At 41.9% G+C, this 16356-nt stretch overlaps 1 protein-coding gene across 3 annotated transcripts in view; it reads right to left on the bottom strand.

Moving 5' to 3' along the window:
- Positions 1 to 13798, bottom strand: part of ADIPOR2 (adiponectin receptor 2) — a 48120-nt gene extending 34322 nt beyond the window's left edge. For 2 of the 3 annotated variants that reach the window (XM_031044903.2, XM_005144367.3), the window contains exon 1: positions 5118 to 5305. The gene's annotated coding sequence lies outside the window, so the exon portion shown is untranslated. Of the gene's footprint in view, positions 1 to 5117; positions 5306 to 13708 lie in introns of those variants that run through there. The other variant, XM_034062767.1, reaches the window with a different exon arrangement.
- Positions 13799 to 16356: the final 2558 nt, after the last annotated feature.

The following is a 16356-nucleotide window of genomic DNA, read 5'->3' as shown; positions in this document are numbered from 1 at the left end:
GAGAAAAGAGAGGATGCCTCCAGGGTCCTTTACACAGTCCTGCTCAGGAACCTGGAACCATGAGCAGAGTTTGCAACACCCTTCCTGGACTCATGAGTGACAGGCAGGAATTTGTGGATATGGAAGCAGAGGGAAATCAGAACCGTGCAGCCCTGTAAATACAGCACTACCAGGGCTAGCAGTAGGCGTTAAGCTCGGAATTGCACTGAGGCTTGTCAGGCTTGCTCTATTACCGTAAATTACCATGAGGTTACAGCTCTGTCCTCTGACAGAGCAAGCAACTTTTCTTGACCTGCTTTTTACTCAGCTTAGCTGTGACAGCAGCTTCTCTACTTGACTAGATATCTATGGCTAATTCATTTTACTTTTGTTTACCTTGATGTGATAACCTCCAGTTACCCTCCATAGAATGTGGTATTTGCAATGATGTTGAGAAATGCTGGCCTAATATGACAACAGAGGCCCAGAGAAGTGAAGAGACAGGCGTGGGATAAGAAATAGGGCACAAACTTGCTTGGACAAGTTAGAAGTAACTCCACGGGAAAGGACAGAAACAAAAACGTACATGTTACAATTTTAGCTGCATTTGGCAACATTTTTCACTAAGTACTGTGTCCAACAAGCAATATTCTTGATTTTTCTTTAATAACTGAGTCTAGACTAATGATTCTTGAGTCAGAAATGTTAAGATTTCAATTATACCAACTTTAAATCTTTGCCTTTTATTCTTATAGACACAGACAAACTTGCAAGGGAAGCGCCCTCTTTGCCCATAAACCAGAAAATAACAACATGGATGGAGTCCTTCATTCCTTCTCCCATTTTGTATTTAGTCATGTTAAGTCTTTAAAACATTACAGGAAAATTACAATGTAATAGCAGTATCTTAAACAGTCCCAGGAAAAGCAACTAAGTGGGCAGTCTGAACTTGTAACACATTCTTTCTCCAGAGATTTCTTCATGCCAGGAAGACCTGGACAATGCTGTTTTGTATCAAAGGGTTTTTCATACATGTATGTATGACTACCTAAACACAGAAAAACAGTGAGTTAAGCAGTCACTGCACTTTCTGTTTGCAGAAAGTTGTAGACATTACAGAAGACACTCAATTTCTTTAAGGAACCCTAAGAACAGGAAGGAAATATGGGCAAGTTGATAAGTATCCACACTCTATAAAGAGTAGGAAGGGTAGGGGGTAGGAATTTGGTTTGATTTCCTGAACAAGGGCCCAGACAGAGGAACATTAGCTGAGAGCAAAAACTGGGTCAGCAAACTATTTGTCCTAGTTTACACTAGCCCAACTGCATCTGTAAGGGCTGCTAATACAAGTTTTTACTATTCAGATATATTATTCTGTAAAAAAGAAAAGATACCTTACACTGATACAACACCTACTGTCAATGGAGATAGCAAATAAGGGATCTCATTCTAGTGTAAGTCTTTTATCTGTAAGAAAAATATGCTACCATAATTTTGATGCACCGACTACCTACGATGTCCATCACTGTGACTTGAGAGGTAACATCTCTTCAGATTCATCTTATGTGCACAGACTGACAGCTATCATCAGTACTGAAAAAACACATGCCAAGCTTCTTGGTTGAGACTGAGTGCTACATGTAGGAGCCAACCACTAATTTGTATGCCAAAGATGTACTTGGAAACCTAGCTGAGAATGCTATACAAAGGCCAGATATAAACAGAGCATAAACAGTGCCTTATCCACTTGTAATATCCCCAGGTATACTATTATGAAAGGTTCTACCACTACTGGCAGCACAGTTGTGACATGCATGAAAAAAGTAGACACAGACAGATTTGGAAGTTCTAACAAATTCATAATCAGTGTAGCAAATTTATTATGTTAGAGAGAAGTGAAGGAGAGAAGTCCTGAAGGACAACTGACCTGTCCAGATAACCAGGAAAGCCCTGACCTATGCAGGTAAGCAAGCAGCTGTAGCTAAGGAAAGAGTACAAAGTGACACATGCCTTGCATTTATGAAATACAAAGTCTGGTATCTGTTTTTACCATGTTAGTAGTACCAGCTAGTTAATAGTTCACAAGTTTTACATCACATTATACGTATTTGCTAAATTGAGAAATTATTTGCTTTGCAATAGCACAAGAAAGTTTTATTTATAACCAGAGCTGACCACTCAAGATTGCAGTAAGATTTCAACAGAGCACAAGGTTTCCCAATCTTTGCATCTGCAGCACCATGCAAAATAACGGGAAAAGTGAAAAAAACCAAGCACTGCCTGTCAACCAAAGTAAGGCCATAGAATCAGCAGACAGCAACACAAAACACAAACACAAAAATAAGTTGTGACACAGAAAACTGGTAAAGCTTGGAACTCCTTGCCACAGGATGAGGATTCACAGGGAAACTGGACAAATACACAGGATAAATCCACCAACGGGTGTTAAGCACACAAAGCCACCTCTAGCTCTGTAAGCTCCTAAATACTAATGCATGTTTGTCATATATTGCTGCATACTTATGCTTAGAAGCTATCTTCTTCCTTAGGGGATGGGCATCCTTACCAAATCTTAGTCCTCTCTGAGAAAGGACACCAAGAAGCCTAATGAATGAAAACAAAACAGGAAAGAAGTCAAATGGCTATGAGACAAAATTAAAAACTCCACAGAAGAAAGGATGAGGGTTGAAATATAAAATTTCCCAGAGACACCAGGCAAAGCACCCTAATAATCCAAATAACTTCCCAAAGGCATTCAAGAAGCCAGCAGACACTACTCAGAGATGCTCTGGCCAGCGACCCACATAAAAGGACAAAGGAACAGAAAAACTCTACAGCTTCCAGAATCTCATTTGCCAAGTTTCTTCCTTCTCCCCTGAACAGCCAGCTTGGCTAAGACCGGTGGGTGGTCCTGCAACTTGGCCAGGCTTCAGGCTCAAAGGGTATAAATAGAAAGGTTAGGGACAAAGCACAGTCAAAGTCTCAGTAAGATGTGCTGGAATCTGGCACATTTGGCAGACACATTAGGATCTCTTATCAAGTGGCAAGTCATACATCAAGTGAACCGCAACACAGGCCCATAGCACAACTCTCACGCTACCCACCAACTTATCCCCAGTGAGACAGAATCTGCTGATCACAAGCTAGCTCAGAGCTTCCTGGTCCCTCTGCTTCAGGCAGGAGGTGTTGTCACTTTGTGCATGGGTGAGAAAAAAAGGGCAAGAAAACTAAGCAAGTGGAGCACAACATAAATATGTTTCACAGCTTGGAGGCATTCTGAGTGGATATTATTCAGCATACTTGAATTGCATGCAAGAGGGTGGCCAGAGAGTCTCATGGGGCAGAAGCTTAAGCAGCAGCTCCACAACAAACACAGGATCCTGAGCCAAAGAGACTTCTAGTTTGACCCAGCCTGGTTTATGTTACAGCTATTCTGGAATTCCAAATTTCAATGGAATGACTCGCCCTTTTCCAGAGACTCAAGGAAATCAAAACACTCAGAATATCCCAGTTTTGGTTCTTACATACAGATCAGGTAAGATCTGTTAACCACTACAGTTTTTGCTTTGTTCCATGAATAAACTGTCACACAGCAAACTCAAGTCATTGATTTCCACAGCCAAAGTCAGAACACTAAGAGAAAAGGCTTAAGAAAAAAAGAAAACGCACACCACCCCTCCAAAACAAACACAACAAACCTACCAGACACCCTGTCACAGTTTACCTCCTGAAGGGGAAAAGAGTAATTCAAGTCCTGCCTCTGACTGGTTTATACTCTCATGCAGGTAGGTAGCACTCACCTGAACTATCAATTCCAATCTGGAACCCAAGCTTGTTACATTGTCACCTCATTTCAGAAACATACAAGTTTCTTGTTAGCCTCAGTCCTGAAAAATACAACTTAAAACAACAAACCAAACAGATCTGGCATGTTTCCTGTGGAGTAACACACAGCACTTACCTTCACCACTAAAATACAGTTCCCCAAAACGCCCAGTATTGCTAGCCCCCAGTTCATTACTGCTCTCTGACAAACAGCTGTGCCACCTATTAGGAAGCACAGATTTCCCACACCAAGCTTGTCACTGACTTTTGATATTTGTATTCAAGCACAGGAAGGCTGAAGTCCAACATTCATACAAGGAGGTGAAATCAACATCCAGGTTAGTTTAAAACTAGGTAATAAATTTATGCAGATAGGGGTTAGGAATCCTTGGAGTGCCATACAGCAGCTATTCAACATTCAAAGCGGATGACAAAATGCATGCATTCCATTTAAATTAGAATCCTTTGATTTTTTTAGGCTCATTCACCAAGATAACTTCAATTTAACTAAAACACCACATAGTTACAGCTAAATTGTATAAAGATGCATCAGCACAAAACCAAAGAAAGCAAGGAAATTTTTAACCATCTCAGCTACATAATTCTCCATAAAATATTCAAAGTAACTCCAGGTACCATACTTTATTCAAACTCTCTACCAAACAAATCTCTGCATCTGTACTTCTCAAAACTGATTTATTACTGCCAAATAGATTAATCCACATGTTAATCTGCCTCAGTACGTAAAGTTAGTCAGAAAGGACTTTTGTCAAACCATATACAGTACTGCTTTTGGTCCTCCTGGGAGTTTGAAATCAGAGCCTGGGAGAGATCCTCTACAATATAAATATTACAGCATGAAAGCAGCAAGGAATGCAGAAGCCTTTTCCTGCAATCCATTTTCTCTGCTTCACTTCATGGCATGTTTTAAAAGCCTAAAAATTTCACTAAATGAAGGCAGTTTATCTTGGTATCTTTTGTCACTGGAGTTGTAAAGCATACTGCACTCACATGCCAGCTTCAAACTGACATTCATCGCAGTCCTGCAGAGGGGGGAAGGCTGGCAAGTTATACAACCTACTTCACCCATACTGCGAGTAGTACACAAGACTGAAAAACAGGCTCAAACATTACAAGTATTAGATTATATACAATAAGTGCTGGTAACATTTCTATACAAAGTCTTATACCAAACAGTTTAAAGTCTTCCAATTGTATGGCTTTCTTATTCAGTATTTTCAACAGAAAGCAGAACTGGTTTTCACAAACAGACCACATGCCTCCTAATATAACCAGTTTTTCAGACAACTTACCAAATGACCCAAGATTTCCAGCACAATTGAATCAGAAGTTCAAAGATGAATAAGGACAGTTGGACAATCACTGAAGAGAAGCAGGTCTGGCATACACATCTTGCAAGTTTGTTAGCAACTGGATCACCTTGAGCACAATATGCCGATACAGGTCTATTACCTGTCACATCCCCTGAAGTAGCAGTCTCCAATGCAAGCAGCAGTAATGAATACATTCTACACCTTTCCTTTTTATGTCTGCCTAGTGATTAATTTTAAGTGCCAGTAATTCTCATATACTCCATCATTAGCATGACTAAATGTCACTCTACAATAGGAATTATGCAGCTATGCTTTGGTTAAACCCCAAATACCACCACTGTTACCTGTGACTTTGAATGCTGTAACAAATAATATACTTACAGACTGTTCATTGATTACAAAAACATTACTTAGAATACCACCCAATTCAGGAGTCCCTTTGGCTTGAAATGAGAAAGTGTTCAAATATTCTGCTCCCTCAGAACAGGATCTCCAGGAAGCAAGCACCGAGTTTTAAGGGAGTTGTAAGCTCCAAAGCCCCTCAAAAGCTAGTAAGATTTCAGGTGGTACTACAAGAACTATTGTATATATTACACTTACTGCTAAAAGGACAGGAATGTGGAACAATACCTTTTCAAGGATGACCTTAGACTGCACAAAACATTCATGCAAGTCTTGCAGGCCGATAAGCCCTCAGGCACTAACATAAATAATGAATTATTGAAACAGAGCCAAAACATGAGTTTTCAGAGGAAAACAGTCATGGGTTCTGTGATCATGCTTTGTTTTTCACAATGACTTTATTGTGATGTGTACCAAGGGGGTATTTGAACTGGTCGACTGATACAGAAAGAGTCATCTGAAAAGGGCTTATGTGGAGAAATAAAAAACTAAGAAGATCTAGCACCACTTTTCCAATAGCATTTTAAGGCTCTGCTTCTCAAAACTCAAAGCAAACCTAGGTTACTCACAGTCATGCAGAGCTGAACTGCTATGTCATAGAATGGTTTCAGTTGGAAGAGACCTTAAAAACCTTTGTTCTAAACCCCTGCCATGTGCAGGGACACCTTCTACTAGACCAGGTTGCTCAAAGCCCTGTCCAACCTGGCCTTGAACACTGCCAGGGATGGGGCAGCCACACCATCTCTGGGCAACTTATGCCAGTGTCTCACTACCCTCACAGTGAAGATTTTTTTCCTAATGTCTAATCTAAATTTGTCCTCTGTCAGTTTAAAGTCATTCCACCTTGTCCTATTACTACCTGCACTTGTAAAAAGTCCCTCTCCAGACTTCTTGTAGGAGTATTTGAGATTTTTCAGTATCGTCTCCCTTTCCCTACACTGACCCGTACACTGGAGTCCTTCCAAATCAGTTGACATAACTGGCATTTTCAACAGCATCATGTGCTAATTAGATGTTTTGGATAGAAACATTTATGCAAGTGCTGTCAAACTTGGTCAGCCTCTCTCACTTACTTATCAAGGACCAGTTTAACCTGAAATTCTGAATTTGTCTTCACAGAAGAAAACAGGAAATAACCTACCTTTAGCCTCCAGAGAATCAAGGACAAATTACAAGAGTTTTACAGATACAGTAGCTAAAACCAACACACATCGTCTCAATTATTTTAGCATCAAGTCACCTCCTATTGAAGCTAGCACTGGGTTTTTGTAATCCAAAAGGTTTTAATGTTTTATTACTGATCTTCCTTCTCTACTGTCCTAGCTGATATAAGAATACCAGAACACCTATGAAAAATCCTAATAAGAAGAAAAGGAACCTTTGACAAATTACAGTGTGTTTCTGGAAGATTATCTAAAAAGCCAGAGGGAGGAAAACAAACAAGCCCACCAAAAACTATTCCTTTATATCATTCACAACCATGAAATTAATAATTCATAATTATCAGGTGGTCAGAATGTTTTTGTTCCCCTTCTATACCAAAAACATATTTGAAAATTGCCCCTTAAGAGATATCTTACAAATCAAGTCTCAGCTACCTAGCAACTTCCTTCACTGCATTAATGAAGCTTGTAAAAAGGATTTTAATAATACATCCATTATTGAACTATTTCTGTAATGCTGCAAAATTCATATGGCTGCCAAACTCATTAAAAAGTCACAAAATAGGAAGTCAAAGAGCAGTCACACTTAACTATAGACTTTATGATCACCAGGACACAAGCCTTTTTTTTCAGTATCGCATTCTTAGCCTGGACTATATAAAGGTCAGAAAAAGCTTGACTTTGTCATGTTTTTATCAACTCTAAGGACACCCACCTCAGAAAATAATCCATTTTGTTCCCTACTGAAGGTATTGCAGGCAGAAAGCCAACAGTTGGCACTTTGTCACATAACTACTTTAATAAATTATGAATAGGCTCTTCCTTTTCTTTCTACAGTCATGTTCTGTTAAAACAAAAGATTATTTGCCCAAAAGATTAATATTGAGAACAACAGAACATTGCTGTTATCAGCCTTGTTATATGCTGTTCTAGGGAATACAGAGACACAAATAATTGCTTAAATGAAAGCAATTTGCAAAGCACTGTTCTTCACAAGCAAATTGGTTGCCTCCCATAATGCCAGACAGTACCAGTTTTCACCACCACTAACTTGTCTCTACAGCACTAGTATTTGTCTTAGTAATACAAGCCCACAGATTCCACCAGCCATGGAGATGAAGACATAAATTAAAGGATTAGGAAGGAAAACAGAAGAGGTACATCCTTCAGTACAGTACTACACCAGGGAATGACAACGCTAAGTCTCAGAAGCAGCCCGCTAGGACATGCTGTGCAGCATTCTCCATAACAGAAGCATACCTAAACTGTCAGCTGAGAGAAGCTGAAATGCATGTTCAGTGTCTCTTCATCTCAAGTCCTACTAGTCATCCACCTCCTTGCTCCAAATGCTAAACTCCCTTTCCCTGCAGGTAGAGGCTTACCAATACTTTCAGAACTGACAATACACCTAGTCTCAGCTATACTTACCTTTGCACTGCATGGCTTTTTAAAATAGCTCCCACTGCAGACTGGGAGACACAGATGTAAGTATATCTAGAACAAGCAGGAGTTAAATATTAGCTAAGGGAACCAGAAGCAGTATTTGCTCTCAGAAGGCACCTTTTGCTGCTCAATTCAATTATCCCATTTTCATCAGAAGTTCTGCATTTTACAAAAACTCAGAAACATGTAGATGTTTGTGGGCTTGAAGTCCCCCTTGGGGTAACAGGTTCCAAAACCTAGTATCACCCACCAAGTATTTTGCACAAGGAATCAAAAGAGCACAAGTGCCTTTATTAAAGTGTGCAGAATTACATGAAGAAAACATGCCTGTTTGTTCAGATATCCATAAGCAACTAATTTACAGAAACAAATTTATGACAACATTTTGAGAAAAATCATACTAGTCAAGCAATAAACATCCATCTGTAAGGAGCTAAAACAGGAACCTCATCAGAAGGCTATCATTAAAACATATAAAAATCCACTAGAGGTTCCTACCAACAAAATGACCCTTATCTAAAAGGTGTAGAACTGCTTAACACACCCAGTGACCTCCTAGTGAAAATTGTGGCATGTAAATTGTTATCCTCTAGGCCTAAACACATCAGCACAACTGACCTTGGCTTCAAACAAGGAATTTCAATCTCTGCAATCCTCTAAGCAGATGCAACCAAACAGGTTGGGGAAAAGAGCATTTAATTTGCTTAAAAGGAGAAGGAGGAAAATTGGATGAACAGATATGAAAAATGGCTTTAGCACACTTATCAAAGTCAGCCTTAGCCACACCTTATCTTGAATGTATGCAAACAATCACAGCTATATTTAGAAAAACAACAATTCATGTTGGCAAAGACAGCTATACATTTACATGATGTATTCAAATGCAAGCAATGTTGTAACGATAGGATTTCTACATTTAGTATAAGCTTGGTTTTCAGCATTAGATGAAGAAACATGAATGATAACCATTTTGAGAGACAATACAGCCAGAAAGAGGAGAATAAGAGAAGGCAAAAAAAAATAGCCTTTCCTGCAGCAGGTCTTAACATAAGAGTCTGCTGGCAGAACACTGCAATACCCATTTTAAGTATTCGGACTTGACTTTCAACCGCTTCTGCAAGTAAATTGTATAGTCTCCCGCTTACTGCTGTCTAAAGGTACCTTAGAGCCAATGATTACAGCTCTGCCTGTTCCAACACTTTCTTCCTGTAAATAGTGCCTGACTATTTTCTGTTCTCACAAGGGCTTAATTAGTCCTGTTCACAGAGAGCTGCAGCAGCTGGCACATCCCAGCAGACTGCATTGCATTTTCACAGCTACTGAAATCCATCTGAACCACCCTGCAAATTTTTAAACACTGACATTTACACGTCCTGTAAGCATTTTATTTACCTATACTTTTGAATATGCCTTTCTGCAAGTAATTTAACCACAAGGCAAGCCTGAGAAGTCCCAGAACATTCACTGATACACATATACAGGAGACTGAAGAACGCTGCTGCGTGGCCAGAAAAAGAAATTCTTTCACTAACAAAGCAGCAGAGAGATATGTAACTCTAGAATACAAGAATAATTATGGCTACGTGCAACAACAAATACAACTGCCATCTTATTTTATACCCATCAGCCCTATAACATATTTCATCTGTTCAGGAGACCATTAAGCTACAAATAAAAAACCCAAATGAAACCTGAACAATAATTTTCTTCCTACCCTGGCCATATCATAATTCAAACAGATGCCATTTAACAAAAAACAGTGAAGGATAAAGATATTTCCATGAGGTTCTGAAAATGCCAAAGAAATTATAATTGAAAATTATGCTAAATCAGAAGGCAAATTGGAATTAGGCATATATCATTTCCTCTTCAAAATTCTGAACACCTTAATTTTACAAACACTTCCTCGCTTCAAGTTCTTTGCTACTTTTCAAATCAAGCAGTAGCATGAACTGTGGCACCTCCTTTCCTGCGAGAGGCTGGCTCCTTATCACTGCACCAGCTGCCACATTGTAACACAGTGAACAGTCTTCTGTATATAAGAAGATTGCTACTGTGTCCTGAAAGGAAACCTTCAGGTTCATCTTCACGTTGGACAAAGATTTTATTTTTATATCAAACCATTGAGACAGACTTTCCAGAAAACACTTGTAATCACTGGGCAAACTAAGCTCCAGCTCAGTTTTACAGTTACCTGATAATAGAAGTCTGAATCTCTCACTCTGGCAAAAAGAAGGCACCAGGACATTCTTTTCAATGCACTGCAACAGGAACTATGTAAAAACAATTCACCTCCTGCTTCTTACTAGTTTACATACTGATATGCAGCACCCTACTTCAAAAATAAAATGTTCTGGTAGTAGCAGCATATTCGAATAAACAAGTTAAAAACGTTTTCAGAAATCTGTTATCTGCAGAAGCAGAATTAGTACCTTGTTTGCCTCCATATTCTTAATTTTTAACATTGAGCTTGTCTTGACAAAGAAATTGCTTTAAAAAGCAGAGGCAGCCAGTCACCATGTTAAGCATGATCATCTGAAATACAGTGTCTTGTAGAAAAGATAAGGCATTTAAAATAAGTTTATCAGAAAATGATAAATTTAAATAGTCTTCTCCTTAAACACTGTCCCAAATACTTTTTCTTAATCAATACCATTATCCTGTGCAATGTTTTTTTTCAAATTTACTAACACCGTCTGCCAGAAAATTCACAGAATGACTCAGACACAGACACTTTCAAATCACAAATACTCTAAACTGCTATTTCTATTTCAGAACTACTTCCACTTCAGCATTTGAATTGCTGATGCCATAATAATCCAGCGACCTCCTGAAGCTTCCTTATCAAGATTTTCCTCATGCACAGACAACACTGATGAAAGCAAGCCTTGTTTCTTTGCAGTGTCTTGAACAGCACGGTTACACAAACAGAAACCCGTAACACTTGCAAAATGTTGAGAGCCTAATATTCGAGTATGTTTTGTACATGAATGCTTGACACAGCTCCTTGAACATGCAAGTGAAAACAGAAGATAACAGCAGAGACTCAAGCATTAAAGTTACTGGCATTACATGGCCTGCCAATTCCCTTGTTCATGACAAATCAACAGAAAACTCTCCCATAGAGCTTTGCCAACTTGAGGTTCTTAATCCCGTACCTGGGAGTCAGGCTTCAAGTCTGAATCTCACCCACATTACCAAACCACCACTCACTAGTCACTTGAGCAAACCAGTAGTAATGCCACCAGTTCAATATCACTGATACAATTTCATCTGCGCAGAGACTGGGGTGGGAGAGAGGTAAGGGAGAGCCCTTTGTTTATGTCTGGCTCTCTTGAAAACCTGATACAATTTAAGCTCCTATATTCATCACATTTCATTTTTATGTTTGAGAAGATACATCTAATAGATAAGAATCTGTTGAAGGAATTTTCACCATGAAAGGCTTTGTATGCCAGAAATACACTCCTGCCCTTCACACCAGATTAGATTTCTGTATCTGACTTATACTCAGAAAGCATCATTTTGAAAACCTGGATCGAATTGGAATGCAGCTTTTAACTCCTCCATCACCAATTCCAATTCAGTTCACATGAGCAACTACTCTCCATGGTTTTTACCACAAAGCTGCCAACAACCTTATCCACAAGCCTGTTCAGCCATATTCAGTTGTCAGTTTAGACAAGCAAATCATTTCCACATTTTATCAACTAATTTTACACTTCCAACATAACAAATTAACTTCTTTCAGCTTTCCTACTAACACACACTCACAGTCTTCATATAGGATTAAGTGTCACAGTACAGATGAAGCTTACACATAAGTTATCCCTATTGCGTAAGGCACAGCATAAAATCTTCATAGCTGGAACTAGCTAGTACCCCTACAGGAAAACAAACCCAAAATACAATCACTTCCTTTTCTGTATAAGCAGTATTAGCTCAGAGCTGAAGATAACAAGGGAAACAGGCTGTGTCTTATGACCATGCTGCGCCCATAATTCCATGACACAGTATCTGCTTGTGTCGATCATGACCATATTTCCTGCTGTTACATCAAACCTGAAGTAGTGTCAAAGATCTGTAGAAACCAAGCACTTCACAGCTGAAATACTACAGAAAGGTCTCTGAAAGCCAAGAGACTGAATATTGAGAGAGGCCTATCAGCTCTTCCCTGGCTTCCACAACAGACCCGTGAAGGCCAGAGCCGGGAATGAACCAGGAATTTAATACTCCCTGACACTAGCGACAGCAAGGGAGCAAAAACAAGAGTTTATATTATACATAAAGACCTCAACTGTTGAAAACCAGGTTATGCCCAGAAGGGTTTGCCCAGAGGACCTGGCCAATTTTATAAGACCTGGCCCATTTTATAAAATACGCAACACAATGATGATACACCAGACAATTCAACTGCCTGAAGAACTTCACTGCTGCACTAAGAATAAAATGTACCATTAAATAAGGAGTAATAGCAAAAAGCTTTTCTGCTATGTAACAGGTGCACATGCTAGTTTACATACACGAAGTGACAAAGCTTGTGTTTCAAAAAAGTTGTAATATTAATGGTTTTCTTAAACAAATGCCACACACATATCTATTAAAGCCACTAAATCAACTGACTTGTATGGCTAAGACAAAAAGAAGCCAAGACTGCCTGAAAAGCTCTGCAAGAACAACAGCTGTCATATCTTCTTTGTCTTCTACTCAATTACCATATGTTTCAACATCTTTGTTACTCATCTTAAGCAAAAGAGAGATGAACACCCGATTTTATCAGTGAAAAAAACCCAAACAAATAAAACATCACTAAAAACACACACACAAAAATAAACTTTTTTAAAAGCTTATTTAACTGTCACTTGGGAATATCCGAGTTTATGGTTACATTGGTGCCGAATATTTATATTAGCCATTGTTGATAACTTCATGTGTTTATGTGTATGTATCTATAAACACTAAACACATAGGGAATGCTCTGCAGGGGCAATGTAAGGCTCCTTTATTGGGCAACCAAAGGAGTTCTTATTTTTATGGTGTATCCGTAACGAGATTTTTAGGAGTAGCAGCAGCCTTCCTTGTTCTAACAAGCAACAAGTGTACAGAAGGCTACGAACAAGACTCACTTACAGCGCTCTTGACCCACTTAGGGTGCTTAGCCGGCCCAAAGCCTCCTCCAGCAGAGCACTTCCATGCGCTACTTTGTGACCCTAAGCAAACACCCTGATGGCAAGCCCGGCTCACTCCTGCCCCAGGCCAACCGCCCGCACCGCCAGCTCCCCGCCGCGCCAGCAAACTCGGCCCCGGCCGCGGCCCCGATCCCCGCCGCGCCGCCGTGCCCAGGAAGCGGCGGAAGAGAGCGAAGCTGCCCCCCCCTCCATCCCACCACGGAGGCTCCTCCTCGCCGCCCCGCCAAGCGGTGGGAAGCCCGGCCCTGGCCCGAGACCCCCGACCCGAGACCCCCGGCCCCGGCCCGAGACCCCCGACCCCGCAGGCAGCATCCAGGCCGCGCAGCCCCTCCAGTAAGGGGCAAGGGCGCACGGGCCGCCCGCGGGCACTCACCTGGCAACGGCCGGCGCCCGCCCCGGCGCCCGCGAGGTGCTGCCAGCCGCCCCGCGCCGCCCCCTCCTGCGGCCACCGCTGCCGCCTCCCCGGCCCGGTCGCCTCCTCCTTGCTCTACAGCGTCATAATCGCACGACGCCGCCGCCGCCAATGCGAGCCGCCCTACTGCACATGCGTACAGCGCAGCGGCACGGAGCGCAGCAGGCACCACTGCATCCCGGGGAATGTAGTCAGGCGGGCAGTGGGAGACTTCCTCACTGCGCAGGCCCGCGCAGGTGCGGAGAGGCGGGGTGAGGCGGGCACTGGCTCTGATTGGCTGAGGGGGCGAATGACGTTTGCGAGGGCTCTGGGCCGTGGCCGTTGCAGGGGTGACTGGTGGGAGGGGCACCGGTGGCCCCTCAGGAAGGGCAGGGCCTGTGGGCGTGCCCGGACCGCTTCACGGAGAAGCGGTGTGGGGTCGGAGAACGGCGGAGCCGCCTGCCCCCAGCGGCGAGCTCCGGGTGGCGGGGGCGCCCCCGTGGACAGCAGTGTCACGGGAAACCCCAGGTCACGCAGCCCTTCCGTGACGGAAGGGGCACCCGTGGTGACGGTTCCGAGGAGTCCAGGCTGAGAGAAACACTGTAAAACTCACTGGGGAAGGGGGGAAAGCGTTCCCCAGGGGACACCGCAGCAGCCGCGGGTCCTGCTGAGGGGGGAAGAGGCTCCCCTAGATGAAGGTTTAACGCTTGTGACCTGCCGGTGTGCTCCTCGGCATGGCACGGGGTAGGTAGGGAAGCCACAGGCAGCGCAACACCGCAACGATAATGAAAACATCAGTCCTGATGTCGTTGGAGGCATCTGGGAAGCCTGGTGTGTGTGACAGGGCCCAAACACCTCTGTCTGGTGTAGAGGCACGGAGAGGGAACACCAGGGAGAACAAGAAGGTAGTCTGTTGAGTAATGGAAGTGTCAGCAAAGTAGCAGGAAAAACCATGTGAGGTGGAGATTCCAGCCTCCAAGATCGCATCCTGGGGAGAGATGGTGGAAAACCTGTGCCTGCATATTGTACATTGAGACAAGTCAATACACTGTGAAAACAGTGTCCTATTGGAAGACAATCTTAACAATTGCCAAGGAGAACAATTGTATGATCCAGGAGGATCTATCCGTCTCTAATTTGTGTGGCTCTATGCACTTCAATGCTTTGCTGAGCCATGCTCTGATCCTTTCACTTGTACCTACAGAGAAATTTTAGCCCAAACTGATAGCTGTGAACAAGATAGTTAATAGAATATTTGAAATGTTTCAATCCCTAGTACCCATCAACACTAAATATATCCTGCCCATTTCTTAAAACTATTTATAAAACTGTGTTTCCTTATTGTCTCCTTTAAAATGTGTCCCACCTCATACATTCATTAAAGTCTTTATTATTGCAAATGGAGCTGAGTAGTTACTAAACACCATAGTTGGACTGATGTGTTTACAGTTTCTCTCATCAATCAAAATGTATTTTGACAGCCGTCGGGCAGCAGCACGGAGAGTAGCAGCTGCAGTGCCTGCTCCAGCTCCACCCCGTGCCTGTTGGATGAAGTATTTCCTGCCCCTGTCTTTCAGTGTTTCATCTGCAAAATGGCGCTAATGATTTTAAAGTATTTCGAGCTCCGTTGATGAAAAATATATATAAAAACTGCATGTCATTTTCATCTGTCATTTCCTGACACCGTAACTTAACATGTACTCAGCCAATTAAGAGGGAAATTAAGATAGGAATATTGTTTCATTAAATATAAAATGAAAGGAGTTAGGGTGGTTTATTCTGGTTCAAGAGCCTGGAAATCAAAAAGGAAAGCTGTACTATGCCATATGGGGCAAAGCATTCATTCAGAAAGACAGTTTTTAAAAATTACTTTTGTACTATCTGGGCATTTATAGATAATTCCCAGAAACAGTAGGATTGATATAAAATGTTCATTGCCTTAATTCCATCTCTGAATGTTTTTGTCCTACATACATAGCCCTGTGCTTTGTGAAATTTGGCAGGTTATTCATTAACTCTGTTGTTGTTCCTGAGCAAGAGAAAACGAATTTGCCTGTGGTAAATGAAACTGAGACTGGCCAGAATCATCACAGTGAATTGCAGAGGGTTGCCACTCTAAAAACCTGGTCTAGATGTTTTCTCAGCCCAAGAAAGATAATGGGCTGTGTGCACCTCCTTGGGGCTGTGAAGAAAGCAAGGCTACAATTAGCTCCAGCACAATGACTGTGACAGTCATTAAGGGACACTGGGTCTATTCCAGTGTGTTTTGAATTCTCCCCCACGCCCCACCCCCCCAAAAAGCAGGATTGTTACATGTCATTCCGCAGCAATGCGTCATCCTGCCCATCCTGTGTGATCACCATGCTCTTGCAGTCATGCAAAGGGCTGACACAGCTATATGGCACTCTGCGAAGAGCCAAAAGACAAATCATGATTCAGAATAAAGCTGCCCTAGGGGTAGAGAAGAGCCTGGACTTTTTTTTTTTTTTTTCCAGAGTATACCTTATTGCTGCAAGCCTTTAACCTGCCTCATCTCTACTGACAAACATACTTGAGGATCTCCCTTCTGAATTTCCTAGGATGCCTGCCACCATGTGACAGCATCATGGGGCAGCACTAATGGCGAAAGG

This window comes from Melopsittacus undulatus, chromosome 5, assembly GCF_012275295.1.
Source record: "Melopsittacus undulatus isolate bMelUnd1 chromosome 5, bMelUnd1.mat.Z, whole genome shotgun sequence".
In the NCBI taxonomy this organism is placed as follows: domain Eukaryota; kingdom Metazoa; phylum Chordata; class Aves; order Psittaciformes; family Psittaculidae; genus Melopsittacus; species Melopsittacus undulatus.
Note: the sequence above shows the minus strand (reverse complement) of the source record. Positions and strands in the feature narration are given on the sequence as shown.